General features: G+C 39.7%; 1 long non-coding RNA gene across 1 annotated transcript; it reads left to right on the top strand.

Annotated features, from left to right (window-relative positions):
- The first annotated feature begins 1,647 nt into the window (after positions 1-1,647).
- LOC133478758 (uncharacterized) lies at positions 1,648-12,486 on the top strand. The gene is made up of 4 exons (XR_009788758.1): positions 1,648-1,923; positions 11,685-11,801; positions 12,120-12,173; positions 12,279-12,486. It is a non-coding gene; the product is annotated as an uncharacterized LOC133478758 (long non-coding RNA).
- The last annotated feature ends 8,410 nt before the right edge of the window (positions 12,487-20,896 follow it).

The following is a 20,896-nucleotide window of genomic DNA, read 5'->3' as shown; positions in this document are numbered from 1 at the left end:
GAATAATGTAGTTCATAGCCAGAAGTGCTACACGAGTACTGTATATATTATTGTTGGGGATGGAATTTGCCAGTAGCAGCAGCTCCAAAGCTCACCGGGTGCAGTTTATTCATTTCCATGGTGACCTGTGGCGCAGAGCTACTCTCATGTTTATGTTCGCACTTTACTGCTGTGGCCACATTTGACTGTCAAGCTTTTGTTTTCATTGCACACATTTTTAACCTGTACTTGCCCCGAAGCTGTTGGAAAAAAGATGAATTAAGTCCACATTTTAAATATTTGCTCCTCTTACCTCAATCCATAGAAGCTACAGTATATCCATTCATCCATCCATCTATTTTCTGAGCCGCTTTTCCTCACTAGGGTCATGGGCGTGCTGGAGCCTATCCCAGCTATCATCGGGCAGGAGGCGGGGTACACCCTCAACTGGTCGGCAGCCAATTGCAGGGCACATACAAACAAACAACCATTCGCACTCACATTCACACCTATGGGCAATTTAGAGTCTCCAATTCATGCATGTCTTTGGGATGTGGGAGGAAACCGGAGTGCCCGGAGAAAACCCACGCTGGCACGGGGAGAACATGCAAACTCCACACAGGCGGGGCCGGGGATTGAACCCGAGTCCTCAGAACTGTGAGGCTAACGATCTAACCAGTCGACCACCGTGCCGCTCTACAGTATATATTGCAGGATATTTACAAACATATCCTAAAGCTAGCGTTCTTGCCATCTCTTTTGAAGGTTGCTAAAAATGATCAGGTTGCAGTTGTATGTCACTTATTTGACTTGAAAATATTTATTTTACATTAATTGAACTCTCTATAAAGGGATGAGCACCACGTAGGATTTTGATGTTTTTTTTATCAGTGCTTTTACAGCCCACACAATTCAACTGATTTAGGTCAGAGCAACAATCCTTTTGAATTTTGAATACATGTGATCAAAAGGTACGTTACATACGTTACAGTCAGTTATGACTGAATTTTCTTTGATCTTTACCTAAGAGATTTCTTTCAAAAACATGCATCCTATGTTAGTGGACGACTCTAAATCAAAATGATCTTGCTACTTCTGTTTGACCCAGTTTTGTACCTGCTTTGTCCATATTTGGCTAAGACCATCCCCTTTCCTCTGATTGGTTGCCTCCATACAGACGACCCAACCCTCACTACTTGTGAGAGTACACGTGTTTGTTTCGTTGACAGCGCTGGCTCGGGAGCGGAGAGGTAGGCGAAGATCTTCGCTCGTGACGTAGATAAGTTCGAGAAACTCGAATGACCCGATTTCAGGCCTAACGGCAGAAAAACATCTAGAACTCAGGAATACGTGGATGATTTTACTTCATGTTTCACGTTTACTGAGGGACCAAAGAGCCAATATAACATCCCAAATACTAGAAAACGCTGGTTTGATGAAATGCTGAAACTTTTATAAGGTTAGTTGAAGATTATGTTCTCTGCAGTGTTGAAAAACAGGTGCCTTAGGTTGATTGATTGAAGATGGCAGTATAGTATATATACTGTATAGTATATGGTGTATAACAAAACACTTATGCTCATTGTGTTTTGATTAGAAAACACATACAGTATGTTGGATTTATTGAAGACTCAATGGTCTTCAATGTACTGTGTGTTAAACAAATGTCGTAAATTACGTCCTAAATTTTGTAATGTCTATGTCCTCTACAGTCTTTCCAAAAACATTTACATACATTAGGTTTCCTGGTGACTATATTGTCAGTCTATGTGTCAGTGCTCTGATTGACCAAGTGTCCAGGGTGACCCCGCCTCTTGCCCTCTGTCAGCAGGGTTTGGCTGCGCCTCCCTCCTCCGGAGAGGTGTCGGAGATTACACACTGATGGACGGGCTATGCAACTCGAGTGCTGCGATGTTTGCACAACGTTGCATTGATTGAGTGCAGGTGATTTCTTTGTTTGTTCGTCGGGCTCATCGACGATGTCGTGTCATCCTGCCTGTTCGCTTTATTCTCGACCGACAAGCTCGCTTTTGTGAGACGCCGTTTGACGTTAACGTCACAACAGGCTTTTTAAGTGCAAGTGACACGATCACGTTTAAGATCATTCTGCTGCTGTCTGTTGAGCTGACGCCATTTATCCTTTTAGGCGCAGGCTGTTTATCAGCGCCTCCGCTGTGAATGACACTGTTGATACTGCCTTCATGTCAGCAGAAGTGCAGCCTGCGTGTAGCATAAAAAATATTTGATGAATACGCCCGGTCAGACTTCATACATCATCCGAATGCGACACACTTAAAATTCATGCTAAGATAACTAGCTAGCATAGATACATGGACGCATTTCATTGTTGGAAATGTTTTGTACACGTTGTTGACAGTTACATATTCGAAAGGACAATTCTGGTTGCAAGATAAATCCATCATTTTTATGGCCGCATACTGTTTTAAACATTTACACCAGTGATTCTCAAAGTGGTACCACACATTGTACGCAAAAGAATCACTGCTTGAGTACAGTTGAGTTGTATTTAACTTTTTTGTTCATATAGAATACATTTGTGTGGTGGGAGGGGATTGATTTTAACAATGTAAAGCACTTTGAGAATGTCTGTCATCTAATCATAGAATATACATAAGCTTTTTTTTTATTTTTTTTTTAGGGATTTAAGAAATGTCAATGTCAGGTGGATGTCATAACTGCAGCCTATTTTGTTCTGGTTGAAAATACACTTTGAGCATCTCCTTTTCCAGGTTGAATGGAGAGTAAATATATTAGAAATACATCAAGGTAACAGCTTGTTTCATTACAAGCTCGGCCTCGTACTTCAAGTGATGCGTGATGTGGCCATGGCGTGTTCATTAGGGCTCCTGTTGGCAGGCAAAACAATGTTACATGGGTCAGCGGCTGCCACAACAACACGCCAGCCCAAAAACGGAACCAGGGCCACTCGGACGACAGCGTGACTATGTTTGTCAGTGCTGCGTGTGGGAGGTAGACTGGGGCAGTTATACAAAGTATGTACATTATTTTCTATAGGTCATAGCATTAGGAACATAACCCAATGGGATCCAAGGCAAAGAACCTTGTCATCTGTCAGGTAAAAGTCAAACTCGGGATAGTTGAATGTGTGGTCAAGGTAATTGAGTTTCACATTTCACAAAATAATAATAATTATGTCAATTCGACCTCAATACCATGCAACATTTAGCAAAAGTGCTTGACTGTAAAAGCCTTTTTTAATGAGCTGCGTTGCAATGATGTCTTTGATTATTTGATGCTGAATTATTCTTAGGTTATAGTAACCCATCTGACTAATCAGGGATTTTGAAAATAAAAGGCAACATATCCCAATATTGAAAGAAAAAAAAATCTGTATTTCATTATTAAGGATTCTCAGAATCAGAATGTCAAAATTAAGGAGTTTTTCGCCAGTCGTTGGTGCCGCTCTCGTACGACAATAGAAAGGCATTTAGTCAAAAAATGCTTTTGAGCTTCTGGAATGTCTGCCGGTTTTAGTTTAGAAGAGGTGGTGACCAAGATGTGGAGGGTCCAAGAGGATTTTGCATGCTCTTGTCTTAGTTTTGGCAGAATGCATGTCCTCACGTGTGGGTAGGGGGGTACCGAACTTCAGGAGATTGAAAGCCGGATGCGTTGAGGTGAAGTTGTGCGTGTAGAGATGCAGTTGTTTGTGTAGAGAGAGAAGAGCAGCGGGGAGAGGACACATCCTTGGGGCGCCCCGGTGCTGATGGTGGGTGTGGATGAGGTGGTGTCCCCCAGCCTCACCTGCTGTGTCCTGCCCGTCAGGATGCTGTAAATTCACTGGCAAATGGCAGCCGAGACGGTGAGCTGCCGAAGCTTAGAGGAGAGGAGTTCAGGGATGATGGTGTTGAACGCAGAGCTGAAGTCCACAAACAGAATCCTCGCGCAGGTCCCCGCGCCGTCGAGGTGTTCTAGGATGGATAGGAAGTGGTTTGGGCCCGCCGCTTTGTTGAATTTTTGTAGTTTGAAGAAGCATCTCACAACCTGTTCATGAATGGTCAACGCAGAAGTCAGAGGTGCGGCTGGGTAGGTGTGGGGTGTGAAAGTGTCCTTTTCAAATCTGCAGTAGGTGTTCAAGTCGTCAGCTACTCCTCTTTTGTTGCTTGTAGTTGGTTAGCGATTTTCTGTGCAGTTTAAACGATATCTCAACCGGCAGTCCTGAGTCTCCTTCCCCAAACCATGTCTGTTGTGGTACCAAGACTGACCTGTGAGAGGCAGAAGTGGTGCTGCAGGTCATCCAGACTGCCACAAAGAAGAAGTAGAATAAGCTAAGCTAACGGTTAGCTTATTTGGTAACTGCATTGCAGTTGCAGACTACTCTGCTTGCCATTTTTTCCCCCATCATTAATAATGAACATGTGCAACATTTTGTTAGCATAATACCATAGTTCTTTAAGTCATTTTTAATTTACTGTCACAATATCAACTAAAAATAGCAGTATGCTGGCTTAAAAAAAATACTTTTGTCTTATGTCTGTGTACACTCTGTCATTCATGGTAAACTGCAAAGGTTGAATCAAAGCAACTTGACTCTTCTTTTTTGTTTAATTGTTTTTTTTTGTGTTTCTGAAATCGTTTAAAAAATTACTTCGGCAATTATGCTGTTAGGCTAACGATTTACAATTGTTAATCTTCTGAGCAGATCGGGGAGGGAAAACTCACTTTTAAGACACCCCACACCACAGACCAATCTGCGCCAAGATGGGCCAGAAGGAGTGCCCTAGGATATGCGCCTGGCAGTTTGGTGGCAGAAAGTCTATCTAAATTAAAGCCTGCTCAGACCACGTCCAACTGCCGGCGCAGGCAAGACCGCTAGGCTACTGTGACTTTGGGGAATTTGATCGGGGGCACATACAGACATACTCAGCTCCGTAGACACATTGAAGTCGCCAGTGGTTATCACCAGCTCACTGCGTCTATCCGCTCACATTGGAAGGATTTTGTTGCCTTGAACTCAAGTCTTAACTTGTTAATATTTTTAATGGGACAAACAGGGAAGGAAAAGGTGATTTTTTTTTTTGGCACAAATATTATATGTTGAATAGTGAAAAGTATACAAATGCTAAAAGTCATTCAATACTGTATTTATGACTACTATTTTGACACGAAACACAAAACACTGACTGCAAAACATGAAACTGAGAGTTGTTTCTAATATTTCGCCCTCCAAAGGTAACAAAAATAAAACGAATATGAGACTTGAAATGCAATAAAGTGATTTGCTCTTCATGTCATAAACATTTATGAAGGCGCACCATTAAAACCAGGCAATATTAAATTCTACTCTTATATGGCCTGTTTTTTAATAAATGTTCCCACACTGGAATATCACCGCGGCTCAATTTTCTGCTCAATAAATCAGAAAGAAGATTAAACATTAGTTCCTAGATGTGCTATGGTGTTTTAGACTCACACACGCACACGCACACATGAATGGCTTGTTGTGACTTTTAAATGGTCACGTAACAGAGGGTTAAAGGAAACAGAATCCCCCCTGGACGATAAAGATAATTACATTTTGGTCAATGATACTTCTTAAAAAGTGACTTTTGTGAGGTGTTCTGCGTCCTTGCTGTTGTGTTATGATGAGAGCCATTTTTAAAACATGCATTTTCCTTATCGGCGTGTCATTTTTTTTTTTCCCCCTACCCTCGTCGCAGGTGCGCCCGAGAAGGGGGTTCTTCTCCTGAGAGATAACCTCCTTTTACATTAAAGAAGCTATTACAAAAAAAAAAAAAAAAAGGTCTGATACCACACATGAAAATCAAGGACAAAAGTCCAGGGTCATGTTTAAATAATCACCATATTCCATTTTTGATGGCTTAAAACGTGGCATATAAACTGCAGAGGATGTGTTTAGTCAGACAATCCTACAAACTTCGCACAAGTACACTTATGACTATGACTTCCTATACTGTGGAACGTCTAATGTCGAGATAGATGCCATGGATGGGCTCCAATTAGGGTTTGAAGCCTGGGTTAGTGTTACAAATTTGGGTTACAAGCATTTCTAACTAAGGTTAGGGTTTCAAACATGGTTTATGGTTTTAAGTTAGGGTTTCAAACCTGCCTTAGTTTATCAAATAAGTGTTTGAAGCCCAGATTAGAGTTTCACATTAGGGGTTGAAACCTGGGGTTTCAAATTAGGGTTTCTCATTAGATTCAGAGTTTCAAAACTGGGTTTCAAGTCAGGGTTTTCTCAAAAGTATTTTCTGTCAAATGGCTGTCTGTTGTCATACTAGAGCAGCTCCAACTACCGGAGACAAATTACTTGTGTGTTTTTGACATACTTGGCAAATAAAGAGGATTCTGATTTTGATTCTGATTCAAATTTGGACCCTGAGTCAAGATTAGAGTTTAAAATTTGGATTCCAAGCATGGATTAGGGTTTCAAACTAAAATTAGGGTTTCAAATAAAGAGTAAAAGATGGGTTTGGGTTTTAATCCAGAGTTAGTTTCAATGTTGAGTTTCAAGCCATTCTTCGAGGTGTTTAAAATTAGCTTTTGACTCAAGATTAAGGTTTAAAATTTGTGTTTCAAGCATTGATTAAGGGTTTCAAAGTAAGATTTCAAGCCAGGTATAGATTTTCAAACAAGTGTTAGGGTTTAGGGTTAGGGTTTCAACTTAAATTAGGGTGGCACAAATGAGGGTTAGGGTATCAAAACAGGGTTTCAAGATAGCATTATTGTTTCAAGTTATGGGTTCAAGCCTGGGTTAGGGTTTCAAACAAGGGTACGGGTTTCAAGTTAGGGTATCTCTCTGAACTACGGTCTTATGTGTATTTTTAGGTTTTGCATAAAGCATATTTGTCAATTTTAGAGGTTCAAATGCAACTATTTTTACCAAATGTCAAGTGAATACATGAAAATGTGTAAGTGAAAATGTTATTAATATGAGGAAAAAAAATAAGGCATGACTGTATGCAAGACACTCTACCCAGTAGCTGCAAGCAAGCTGTGCCTGACGTAATGGATTATCATCTATCCATTTTCTGTACCGCTTTATCCTCACAAGGGTCGCGGGCGTCCCAGCTATCTTCGGGCGAGAGGCGAGGTACACCCTCCACCAGCCAATCGCAGGGCACATATAAACAAACAACCATTCGCGCACACATTCACCCCTACGGGCAATTTAGAGTCTTCAATCAACCTAGAACGCATGTTTTTGGGATGTGGGAGGAAACCGGAGTGCCCGGAGAAAACCCACGCAGGCACGGGGAGAACATGCAAACTCCACACAGGCGGGGCCGGGATTTGAGCCCCGGACCAGTCGACCACTGTGCCGCCGCGGATTATCAGAAATACAAAATAATAATCCTCGCTCCCACATTTAACACCTGTGGCGTGTGCGAGTTATTTAAAAAAATCTGTATATTGCATTTCATTTCTGTGTGTGCTTGTCTGTGTGTGCGTGTGTGTGTGTGTGTGAGAGTAAACCAATCCTGTTCACTGAGAGAAAGCCAGCTTTACATTTGCAATCCAAGTCTGAAATTCCATGAAACATCGAAAACATAATTTTCCTCTGATTACAGTTCCGATGCTAATGGGAGTTGGTGTTAATTGGGATTCCTAAACTCCGAACGCCCTCCTGGGGTTGCGTGAGATTAAACGTGTAATGGTGGTGAAATAGAATAATTACACATTTAGCGTGATATATAAAAGTGTTAAATATGAACATTCTTTCCTCACTACTTTATTTTGTCACTTGAAAAAGATCTGGTGTTCTAATATGATGCCTTTCTTGACCCCAACTTTGACAAACTGTTGAAGGGGTTCATGCCTTAAAAGGTTAAACGTGCTATTGAAAGCAAAACTATAGGGTTTCAAATCTGCTTTGGGGTTTCAAACAAGGGTTAGGGTTTTAAATTAAACTTTCAAGCAGAGGTTAGGTTTTTAAATTTGGGTTTTCAAGACAAGATTAAGGTTTTAAATTACAGTATATTACTGCAAACCGAGCTAAACTAAGGTTAGGTTTTGAAAGTAATGTTCCAAACCAGGATTAGGGTTTCAAATTGGGGTTTGAAACCTGGGTTAGGGTTTCAGTTCAAGTTTGGGGTTTTCAAAGTTGGGTTTCATGCCAACGTTATTGTTTCAAGTTACGGTTTCAAAACAAAATGTCATGCCTGGCTGGGGTGTTGAGTTACGGTTTCAACCCTGGGGTAGGGTTTCAAGCAAGAATTAGGTTTCCAAATTTAGGGTTTCAGGCCATGGTTTGTGTTTGAAGTTAGGGTATCAAACGATTGTTTCAAACCAGGGTTATGTTTTAAAAGCAGGGTTTTAAGACAGAATTAGGTTTTCAAAGTAGGGTTTCAAGGCAAGGTGAGGTTTTTGAAATAGAGTTTCAAGCCAGGATTAGTTTTTGAAAGTAGGGATTGTAAAACAGGTTTAGGGTTTGAAAGTATGGTTTCAAACCAGGGTTTTAAGTCTCGGTTAGTGTTTCAAACAAGGTTTATGATTTCAGGTCAAGGTTAGTGTTTCAAGCCTACTTTATTATTTCAAGTTAGGGTTTTAAATTGTGGTTTCATGCCTGGCTAAGGATATCTAATTACCGTTTTAATCCTGGAGTGCCAACAGGGTTTTAAAGCCTGAGTTAGGGTTTGAAAATAGGGTCAGCGATTCGAATTAGAAGTTTTAAAGTAACATTTCAAGCCAATAGTTTTTTAAATCAGGGTTTCAATCCTGGGGTAGGGCATCAAATTAGGGTTTAAATTCTAGGTTAGTGTTTCAAATTGGGCTTTGAAACCTGGATTCAGGTTTGAAACTAGGATTAGGCTTTCAAATGAGGTTTTCATGCCAGGGTTAGTGTGTACAAATAAGGTTTCAAGCCAGGATTTTGGTTTCAAGATAAGGTTTCAAATTTGAATTTGAAGCCTGGAATACAGTCGGTCTTCAAGATAGGGCTTCTTGTCCAGGTTAGGCTTTTTAATAAAGGTTTCAAGCCTGGGTAGGGATTCTACAGAAGAATTTGAGTTTTAAAATTGGGGTCCCAAGCTCGGGTTAGGGTTCCAACAGTTAGTTTAGTTTCTTTAATTACTGCCGGGTCCTTTACTTCTCTCATTAGATATTTCATCGAGCATCCTCTAGTCTTTTTAATCATAGCGAGAATTTCAAATTGCGACATCATCTGGTGCATTGAGTAATTCTACGCTCCATCCACCCTTTCCCCTTCCCTCCTGTACAAAGTGCAAACCCACCGAACGCTTGATGCTCGCCACAGGCGAGTCAGCTGTTGGCCTCTTTTTTGTGTGTGTGTGTAATGGCCTACTTTGGAGCCAGAATGGAGGTCTGTGGAACCTGGGGATTAGCACACCTACATCTGCATATGGCCTTAAACTCTTGTTACAGGATGGAACTGCAGCTGTACGACGTTCCTAGTTTGTACCCGCGTCATTGACACACATGGCTGACTTTGTGAAGCTTTTTTTCATGTCGATTTGCTTCGTTTCACTGAACAGTTCCTCTATTATCGCTGATTTTGTCCATGTTTCATATCTTTATTGTTGCTGTTGAAGGCATAGAGATGATCTGCTTTGTCACACGCATATGAGTTTAGCGAATAATGCTAACCGCATGACAGATTTTTAGCCATTAAGGTTTTGTAAAGCCTTTAATAAGAAATTTGTGTTTGGGGACATAAAGTAATTTATCCAAAAATGTGTTCAAAGGCTAATTTTGTTTGTGTTGTAATGCAATGCAAGCTGCGCTAGCATTAGCAAACTCAACAAGCTAACTTGTTTTTTAAGATGAATGCCATCTTTTATATTAAACTTGGAGGATAGATGTGATCAAATATTAAGAAAGTTTAAGTGATTAAACTTTGTAGTTTCAGTAATGAAAATGATCGGCACAAATGTTAGCAAACCCAACATGCTAATATTGTTTTTCTAAATTACTGCTGATGTAGGGAAATATGTAATTAAGCAAATCATTTTAATTAAATAATCAACATTCATCTAACTTGTTCAAGTCTGTTATCTTCATTTATTTTAGAAACTGTTCTTCATTTACAGTTCTGATCCAGATGCATTGAGTCAAGGAAGAGCTCTTAGCATGTTAGCTAAAATGCTAACAAAACAAGGTTTTCAGAGTTGAAAACTGACTTAAACTTTGCTCGCTAACTTAAGTTTCCAAGTTAAAAATAAAGCCTAAGACGTGTTGCGAAATATTTAAGTAAGCAAGCATTGTTCATTTGAATTTGATTAAGTAGTTAACGTTGATTGAACTTGTTTTTATGCCACTGTCAGACTAAATTACTCCCAGGAGCTCGACATATAGTGCTCTCTTAGTCTTACCACAAAAAAACATAAGGTGATATTGGTGATCGCCGCATAAGAACATGTCACAAGGCAATTGCCACAGTGACACTGAGTGGGCCATGAATATTTAATGAGCAGATCTACAAATACTGCCGACGCGCTGTGAAGTTGCCGGTGTACGCGCGAGGTTATCCTTTGTGCACTTTCTGCGCCAGTGACGCCTCATCAGAACGGCGACTGGGAAGCATCCAAAACACACACGCACGCACACTAATGCCGCTGTTGTCACGCCAGCTAGCCAACGCCGCAGCCCGAACCGCTGCGTGTAATCGTATATTCATGTCATTGTCTTGACACATAGTGAAGCAGCATGTGGTTTATTACCCAAGGTTATTCTTCTATGCCCTTTTTCAAGGACATTGACACCTTAATAACTTATAAAGAAAAATATCCCTTACGTTGTATAAAAGCATGAATAAACTAGTTTTATTAAATGTAATTGTTGTGTGTACTATACTATTTGTGTGTTGGATGTAGGCCTTTCGGGGGTGTGGCTTAGTGAGTGACATTAGGAGCTGGAGTTGGTTAGCCAGCGTGTGATCATCTGAGCGTGACTTGTGGCCAACAGCGACTCTTTGTGTATGCTCACATTTTATATTTGTGTGAATGTTTGTCCTATTCAATAAATATATGACTGTAGCTCTCCTTGCCCACATGCAAGGGCATTAAAATTCCTTAATTGCTCTATATTTTTTCCTCACTTGACTCAATAATTGAGCAAGTGACGGCTAGTAACTTGAAAAACAAGGTACCATTGCAACTGTGTGTTTGACTTCTCATTCTATGCGTATTCCAGTGCTTATTCGTTTGATGTAGATAACGTTGCCATAACACGCGCATATTTTTCGGCTGAATGTCAGTTGAACTCCAAATTATACAGTTTTTGGAGAAGTTATAATGTCAAGGTACCACCGTATTTTTACCTGTGTCTTCTCTGGGAAAAACCTTCCGTGAGAGGGCTTTCCGGCAAAACAACGAAAAGTCGGGAAGGAAATGTAAGATGCGCTTGACAAGGATGATGCATCTAATTTGAACTACTTACATTCACACAAGCAGTGAATCAAATATATAGTGTATACATCTCAGGTTGTCAATCAAGGAAACTGAGCCTACCCCCATTAAAAATTGACCTGATTTATATGCAATCCATTGCGTAATTTATAAAGAGACAATTTCTTGCAAATATGAAGCATGTTAAAAACGTCCTCCATGGGTAGATGGACTGAATAATTAAAGTGTACGGGACGAATAATACTGCAGGGATAAACAAAAGACAATACATTAATGACAATACGAAACAGTAATAAGTAAATAGAATGTCGAGAAATTAAACCACATTTTTTGTTTCAGTTCAATGGCAGATGAGCTCCTCCTTCTGGTGTGTGTGCCTTGACCACCTGGGGGCAGTATAATACAGACATACGGATATACAGTATTGTCGATGGTGATATCTCAACTCCTCAGTATGTAAGTAATATTAGTCGTTCTTCCCCTAGGAGTACAGTAAACCCCCGCTATATTGCAGTTCAGTGTTCACACTGCCGCCATTTCATGTTTGTTGTTTATTGTGACTGTTATTAGAGTTGTTACAGTTTTTTTATACTGTTGGTACAATTTATTTTGTTTTATCCATTGCTCTTGCTCTCTTTCAATATAGTATGTGTTTAAATGTGTTAGTATTGTTTTTAAAAGTGTGTTTAAGCACCATAAAAAATAAGTATTGTACTGTAGATGTTATTAAAACATGCATAGGATGTATTTACATATGGTATTTCTATTTCACAGATTTTCACTCATTGCGGGGGTCGAGCGACGGCTCATATCTAAAAAAAAAAAAACGTAAGTCGTGTTACTTGTTCCTCAACACACCATTGGACATACCTGGAAATGAAGAATAAATTGGTAATCTCTTGTCTCATATTCATGTTTTGGTGTCAAACCCAGATGTTTTCAGTCTAAAGCAGAACTAAAGAAATTTGCCTCACTGGTCCAATACATTTGGAGGAGACTTTACAACCCAGCAGATGAGAACAATACAACATTTAATTGTGCGTTATTTAAAGAGTGACTTTGGCAAACAACCTTCATATGAATGCACATTGTGTCCAAGATTGCAATACAAAACAGCAGTGCAATGTGAATAAAGGCAATTTTCCACCCCCACCGTCATTATTATTCATTTGTCTGCTCCATCAAGGTGCGATGGCGGGCGTTCGGCACCAGATGCTCTCTGTTATGCTTCTGTTTACACAGTACAACTAGCTTTAGGCAGCCCTCAGCTTCCACTTATTGGATCCTACCAGAACAACAAACCTATTACAAGTGCGCTACCAGCAACAGTGTTGCAAGCCCACGGGATAAAGTTGCATTAGAATTGTTGGGAAACTGCAATAAATAAAAAAAATTATATATTAATTAATTAATTAATTAAAGCTCCTGTTGTTTCTTTTGTTGTTCGGTTTGCTCATTACTCAACGGTTCATGCGGTACACACTGCTGCCGTTGTCTCCTTGATAAAAACCCAACAAGGCCAGCTGGAGCTTTACCGGTAGAGGCTGCGGCGTTCAAAACAAACGGATTCTGTCTTGACATAATGATCAAGGGGCGGGAAAAGGGAATGACGTGTTCTCCGAGTCGGATCGCAGGAACGGAGTATTTGTTTCCACAAAGCTGTTGGATAATTGTCGTTATTATTAGCGAACGATTGTGATCTCCCGAATAACGGAGCGCTTCCCCTCCCTTTGACACCCCGATGATCCGTCCTTCCCAGGAATACTGCATCTTGTACTAAAAAATATAACTCTATTATTATGATGGTAACACTTCATGACCCCGCCAATATTATCTTTTGGGTGCAAATTCAATTATTTCCATCCATCCATTTTCTGAGCCGCTTCTCCTCACTAGGGTCGCGGGCGTGCTAGAGCTTATCCCAGCTGTCATCGGGCAGGAGGCGGGGTACGCCCTGAACTGGTTGCCAGCCAATCGCACGGCACAAACAAACAAACAACCATTCTCGCTCACAGTCACACCTATGGGCAATTTAGAGTCTCAAATTAATGCATGTTTTTGGGATGTGGGAGGAAACCGGAGTGCCCGGAGAAAACCCACGCCAAAGTATTAACAATTATTATTATTCTTTTATATAAGGAATAACGATAGCTTTGTGTACAAAAATAGTGTGAAATAAATACATATGACTAATGTAGTGGATAATTGAACATTGCGGCATGTTATGAGTGACTTGGCCACCAGGGACAATATAATACAGTTATGCAGAGACTAAGACGAAGAGTTTCAAAACAAATGCAAGTGATTCAGAAAGTGGCAGTAATATTCGTTATTTAGGGTAAATAACGTATGTCTGTGAGTAGTATTTTTATATTGTCTGTCTACATGTGTTGATGCACCATTTGTGTTCAAATATCCATTGCTTATAACAGCACAGTGATGCTATTCGTTAGCCTGTCTATGGTATTTTGCATTGTATGTTAGCATTAAGCTAAGCGGCCTCAAGGCCAAGTGATGTGGTTGTTTTATAACACACATTGTTTAGTTTGACTGTGAACTACAGCTGAGAGTGGCACCAAACAGTTTGAAGCCTCTTTCGCCATTTTTCATCTGCAGTTAACCCTATTAAATAAAATGGTGGGTAAAGTCAGTCCATGTACAGTTGTCATGGTATCAGGTCAAGACAAATCGTGTTTTGCTTTCCTCCCGTTTTCCATTGAAAAAATTGGCCAGCAGTGGTTGAAAGCTCCGTCTGATTGTGATTGATGGAGCGTTTTGTCTCACCGGGCCCCCATAAAAAGAACCTTTCCTATTTATTTTTTTTGCCATCATTACATCGCAGCGCTCTGATTAAATACACTTTGAGTCACAAAATTCAATCACCCACTGAGTGGAATCTCAACATCTCATCTCTTTGTCAGGCTTCTTACTTGATTTGTTTATTGAATTGAATGTACAATGATTTTCAGTCACTTATGACATTTTCATTCTTGATGTTAATGTTGATCTGAAGTGGTAAAAAAAGTTTGCTGTTGTTTTCTGTACTTCTCCCAATGGGGAAAAAAATGTCCTGCAGTGCTTTTGTTCCTCTAATGAACTGTGAACGTGTTCGCTCAGGTGTTGAACAGCAACAAAAGATGATTTTTTTTCTGTGCAGAACAGGCTTGATTAAAAGCATTATGCTCAAATCGAGAGATTTCACTCAGCCGGGGGATGATTTTGCAGGCTGAGGAAATTTTATTTTCCTTTTTTTCTTTCTTCAATTCAGTCAATTATTTAAAGCTTACAGTTCATAAAATATTACAGTTTTGCAAAAAGAGAAATTGAATTTATACATGCATTCGTATTTTCGGCAGGTGAACAATGTTTTCCAACAGTCTCGACTTGGTCATATGTTCTATCCTCAAAAAGATACTGCTGAATTAATTTTAATTCCCAGTCTATCACCAACTGTAGCCTCATGGATAACCAACTAAATGGATTTCCCCTGAATAGCATCTGCTGAGCCCTCAAGTTGTGTTGGCCTAATTTTGTTTTGTTATTCCCTGTGTTGAGTCTCCCCTGTTGCATTTCAAACAAACATACTGTTGATTCTCTCCATGAATATCCAAAAGGAAGGATGAATATGAATCAAGTCCCCCTGGCGGTCTCTTAAACGGGGTGGGAAACGGGCCACAGGATCCAAAGGTGAAATATCTAAATGCTTTTCCCCATCCATCCATCCATCCATATATATTATATATAGACAAGATAAATGTCTGTATACATTAGGATACAGCAGATCATGGCATTGCCCACTTTTTCCACATCCTTGAAACAAACCTTGAGATTCGAGTGACATGACAACAAGCAGCAGTTTGGCAGATAGTAAACAATTCTTTTTTTTTGTTTGTTTTTAAGTTGTTTATTGCCCGTCCCAGTTGAGGTTTACTATCAAATTAAACATAAAACAAAGAATTACACAATGTGTCATTAAAACAACCACAGTTTGCCTTTAGTCCGCTGAGCTTATTGCTAACACACAATGTGAAACGCCACAGATGGGCAAATGAATAGCATCAATGTCGTAGTGTTATAACACCTAAAGCGACAGCTATTTGAACACAAACGGGCATTAATAAATGTAGACAGACAATATAACAATACTCACAGGCATATATTATTTATCCTCCGCGAAAAATGACTATATTACTTTAGATTACTAGGTCATTTATAGTAGTTGTGAAACTCTTGTTGGTTTGTGTTTGCATGACTGTATTATACTGCCCCCAGTGGCCAAGTCATGCAAATTTGAAGGAGACGCAATTAATTAATCATGACGTACAACCTGTTTAATTCTTTACATACTATTCAATTATTTTATTACTATTATGCACATTACAATTTTTTGGGGTTGTTTTTTTTCTGAGAGAGTGGAACGGATTAATGGGATTTCCAACCATTCCAATGGGGAAAGATGACTTGAGATGCGTGTTTTTGATGGGAAAAATAGTTTTGGAATCCAAATACATTGGAGTGATGTATTGTTACCGATCTAAAAAATTTCCAATCTAATGAGACAGTGTCAATCCAAATTGGGTGTAACTATGGTTGGTTAGACAGATCTGATTCGTTGGTGCAAAAGTACCTAATTGTGCGAATGTTGTGTGTATTTGCTACATTTTGGTATGTTCTGATGCCACGTCTCACCAGCGTTAAAATGGAAACAGACGAGAGACACTTGTGGGCTTGTGAATTAATAAGGTGCTTAAATTAGCTTTAGGCATAGTTGTTCTTGTTGTTACCTTTCCCCCAAGAGAACAACCATAGTCATAGTGTGTGTGGGGGTGCGAATGTGCGTGGGTCTATGTGTGTGTGTTGGGAAACGTGTTGGCCCACCTCAAGGACAGCTTTTTTACAAGTAGAAGCAATGCATTTGCATGATCCTATCTACAGGTACTGTTGTCAATGATGCAGATGCCTTTAAGCGCTGTGCTACGGTGGCTTTCATGACTGTCAGCTTTAAGCGGGGTACACATAAAACGATAATCGGACCTAACTTGAGCATTTTTCTTCCCCCTCTCTTCTGATCAAAGTCAGCGAAAGACCGATTGTCGGGTGTCTTTTTGTATTTTGCTCTAAATTGTCTCTCAGTATGGCTCCCAAGAAAGTGAAAAGTGAAAGTGATTGTGCTATTAGGAAACCTCATCATAATACTGTTGGAAAAAAGAAGGAACTATAGTGCGACTTTGACTTGAGAGTTTATCTTGTTCTGTGACCACGCTCGTTGCTCAAATCACTTGTATCTCAAATCAGCTTTCCCCCACTAAAATGCCATTAATCCATTTCAGCCCCCTCCAAAAACACCCAACAATTGTTTGCAACATATTTTTCAGTTGAAAAATAGCGATCCATAATATTGTACAGTTTAAATAAACATACAGTATGATAACATAATTAAATGGAATGTAAAGAATTAAACAGTTTTGCCATATTTTTCATGAATTCATTGGATATTGTGCCGCGCCTTCTGGTGTGCAGGCCTCAGCCAACGAGGGGCAGTATAATTCATACATTCAGACTACCGTGATATCAATGCTAGTTTTCTTAGCCTGCCTATGGCATTTCACATTATGTGTAAGCATTAAACTATGGGACTTTCGTAAGACCAAGTTCTGCGGTTTGGTTAAACACAATGTGGCGATGTTGTTGTGACTTTCGACATGTGCCGTCAGAATTCTCTTTATGTTTAGTTTGACAGTAAACATTAGCTGGGAGTGACAATAAACAGCTTGAAGCAAGCCCACTGTTCGCTCTCTGACAAATTACACACGGCATGGTCAGGGAGTGCAGAAGAGACAACATCCCCATTTTTCTGAGCACTATTAAGGACCCATTGTAGAAAAACAAAGCCAAAACTAAACAACAGCTCGTAACTCCAAATCGTGTTAGTTGGGGTGCTCGTAAGTCAAGGTATCACTACAATAACTAAACATGAGAATGGTGTTCATGTTTCTGATCTCGCAACGGAGTTTGGTTTGGCCAACCATACCTTCTGTCCAAATCTTAAAAAGGCAAAGAGGCAATAAGGCGTTAATTTTTCTTTTTTTTTTCTTTTTAACTGAAACCATGAAAACAAGGTAAACATAACTTGTCTATGGATCTGGAACAGATTAATTATATTTACATTAATTTTAACAGGAAAGGTGCCTTTGGTTCGTGAACATGTCGGTTCGTGAACCGAGGTCCGACTGTATATGTGTGCCCCACGTTCGCTAACTAGTCTGAACTGCAGTTTCATGTCTACATTTACATAATGAGGACCATTAAAATGTCCGAACGTGCAGGCACCGGGGAGCCTGTGCTACCAAAGGCATGACCCAAGACAGCAGGTTCGAAACCCCCCCCCCCCCCCCCCATGAAAATGCATCTATTTATATCTGCTGAGGCAGATGAGGGTGTTGGGTGGTCACAGTGTGTCGTAGCATGCCATGCAAGGCAAATAGAAGCACTTACACTCACACGGCATGCAAATCAGATGATTTGCAGATGGAGGGGCTGCCGAATGTTCCTGGTTTGTGTGAGAGGGAGAGGTGAAAACATAATTCAGGAAGCTTGTATGGAATGGAATAGAAATGTGTTAGTGTCATACATCAATGGTGCACAGCCCACATCAGCTTACAGTACACTGTACATACAGTATGTTGCAATAACGGAAGAGCATTCAAGTTAAGTCATTCATAAAAAACTTCACTGAAACAGTCTTATTGATGTATCTTTTAGAGAAAAACACATGTACAGTACTTTTAAGGTATATTTATCTATGCGTGTTAGCCTTTTTTCTACACATTTACATTAAAAGCACTGCAAATTAAAATAAAAAAACTAAATTAAATTAAAAAAAACATTTTCGCTTTGTTACTTTTTTTTTAGGTTCATTGTTTTCTTCAGTTTAAATTTATTATACTTTTAACAGTCATGCAGGAGAACACTATGGAAGTCTATTTCCACAAGTAAAAAACAAAAACAAAAACAAAATCTTTTTTTTTTTTTTTTTTTTTTTTTTTTTTTACCAGGGCAGCAAGCACGCTTCTGCCAGTTAAAAAAAAAACGATAGGTGGAGCCAGTGATTTTCTTTTTTTTTTTCTTTTTCTTTTTAATTGGGAGAAGCCATTTTCCACCAGTGAGATTGAAATATTTTTTTAAGCCACTGTCAGAACAGCTTCACGCTCATGTCCGCAATCGCATCCACAGGCAAGGAAAGTTTAAAACAATTGTTGCACTCACCAGGAATCTAAAAGTGCACTTTCTGAGGTATTGTATACTCATACTTCGCAAAATGTAGTAAAATGATGTAAATTGTGGTTATAGGCCTACATGCGATAATACCCTACCCACAATCCAACATTTTTGGTGCATCTATCTGTAGCTGTGTTGCTTGCCAGCCGTTTGGAGCTGAAGGTCTATGAAGCCTGCCACTTGAGCTTCATCCATCTTGTTTCGTCTCCTCAACAACTGCTTCTTCTGTAGCTTTCTCCCCAGAGTCCGTAGACTGACTCGGATATTATAAGATTCCTCCAAATTAACTAATATGTCACGGTTTGGGAATCCACGCCTAAAGTAGTCTTCAATAATGACATCCATTCCATAAAGATCTGCAAAGCTCTCTCACCTTCTTCCAACTTATGGCTTTGGCACTACACATGGAAGATCTTTGGCAGTTTTACTACATTAAAAGAAAAAAAGAATTCCACTGCTGGAAAATGGCTTCTCCCAGCAAAAAAATAAATCTCTGGCGGGAACGGGCTCTGCCTATATATATATATATATATATATATATAGTTTTTTTAAACTGGCGAAAACGGGCTTCCTACCCTGGACAAAAAATTCATCATGTTGAAAAAAAAGAAAAAGGGTTGTCACAAAGTGAAGTAAAGGATTTTCATCGGCTGGTGACAATTGTTAGTTTGCATTTGCATGATGAAGAAGAAGACGAATCATCTTGTCATGACATTAATGCATAGTCACAGAAGAAGATTGGACCGTGACAGCCCTGGCTTAGTTCTTAACTTATATAACGATTTAACTTTTAAAGTCAGTATATTTGTATTTAATCTTTACAAATTGTTTGTTTTTAAACATTTATATTGGTACAATATTTTCTTAATTTTTTATGTGCAGTACTTTCTTTTCTTTTCTTTTTTTTAGTATTTTTTTAGGTGGTACTTGATTAAAAATTTTTGCCAGCCACTGGTGTAGCTGATCTGTGTACGTGGCGCAACTCATAGATGGTGCTGATAGGCTAGCAATAGACGTATTTGTTGCTGTAGCGGGGTGTGCAAATCAGCACATGAAGTCACATGCTCTCAAGGTTTGACCTTGAAAAGGAAGCGTGAGTTGAGCTCTGGGAAATAGCTTTCTGAGAGCCACATTAAATTCAGCTCCCCTCGCCATCCAGGGGAGAAAAAAAAAGTGTCAGGCTGATCCCCTCTCTTGATCCGTAGGCGAGAAGGCAGCTAGCGAAGGGCTGACAACGTCGGGGCCTCGATTGCGGATGCTTATTATTATCCCGTGGCTGCGAAACATATCACGTCTTTGCCTGCTCACGCGCTGACCTCTATAGTCCATCACTTAGCCACTGATGATAAGATGGAGGAGGCTGACGCTCACCCGTTCACTCTCGGCCAGTTGAAAGTGAATATGTGGCGTGTCAGGGTTGCCGGGTCAATCATGTTGACATATGTCAGGTGTTCAATGGAAGCAAGTTGTGCTGATGAAGGTCACCCACAGCGCAAACATCTCCCACCCGTGTGTTTGCCTCTGAATAATACCTTCCTTCAGGGATGGGAAAGTTCCACTTCAAAATAGTGTTTGTGGAACTTTTAATGGTCGGCTGTTGAGTAATGCGCACGTGTACACGCGGGTATAATATCACTCTGCAGGGCCGCTTGTGCAGGAAAGGTCATTTGTTCAGGCTATTAGATATCTGCAAGACAATGCAATCGATGCTAGGCCACTGTCAACGAGCTTTGCAGCTAATCGTTGCCCAATCGCATTTCCACACTCAAAGATAAATGGCCGGCATAGGCGAGTGTTACACAAGCAGCAGCTATCGATTAAATATACAGTGCATGATATTACGCACATGCTTTTGTACAGTTGGTGTTTCATCAAAATGATTGTCGACAAGGCTATAATTATTTCATTTCTATTAGTGAATGACCGTCGCCACAAATTTCCTGACTGATATAGTAAGACATAAAATAGAGGCTGGCTATGCTAATACAGATATTGATATTTTATCAAAAGGATAGTTATCGAGGCTACAGTATGATGATAGCCAATTCCAAAAATGTCCTTACTGATATGATTCCAGGTAAAATAAACGTTGCCATCGATCCTGATATCAATACAGATACTTAATGAAGGTGATTATGTATACACTACTACAATTACTGCACTACATTACTACATTTGTGTAAGGTCTATTAGAAATTTTCAATACCATAAATTTCATTCCTAAAAAGTTAAAGTGTATACCACCAATCAATAATATTAATATCAAAACATCA

Source organism: Phyllopteryx taeniolatus, chromosome 5 (assembly GCF_024500385.1).
Source record: "Phyllopteryx taeniolatus isolate TA_2022b chromosome 5, UOR_Ptae_1.2, whole genome shotgun sequence".
Lineage (NCBI taxonomy): Eukaryota > Metazoa > Chordata > Actinopteri > Syngnathiformes > Syngnathidae > Phyllopteryx > Phyllopteryx taeniolatus.
This window is presented reverse-complemented; position numbering and strand designations above follow the sequence as displayed.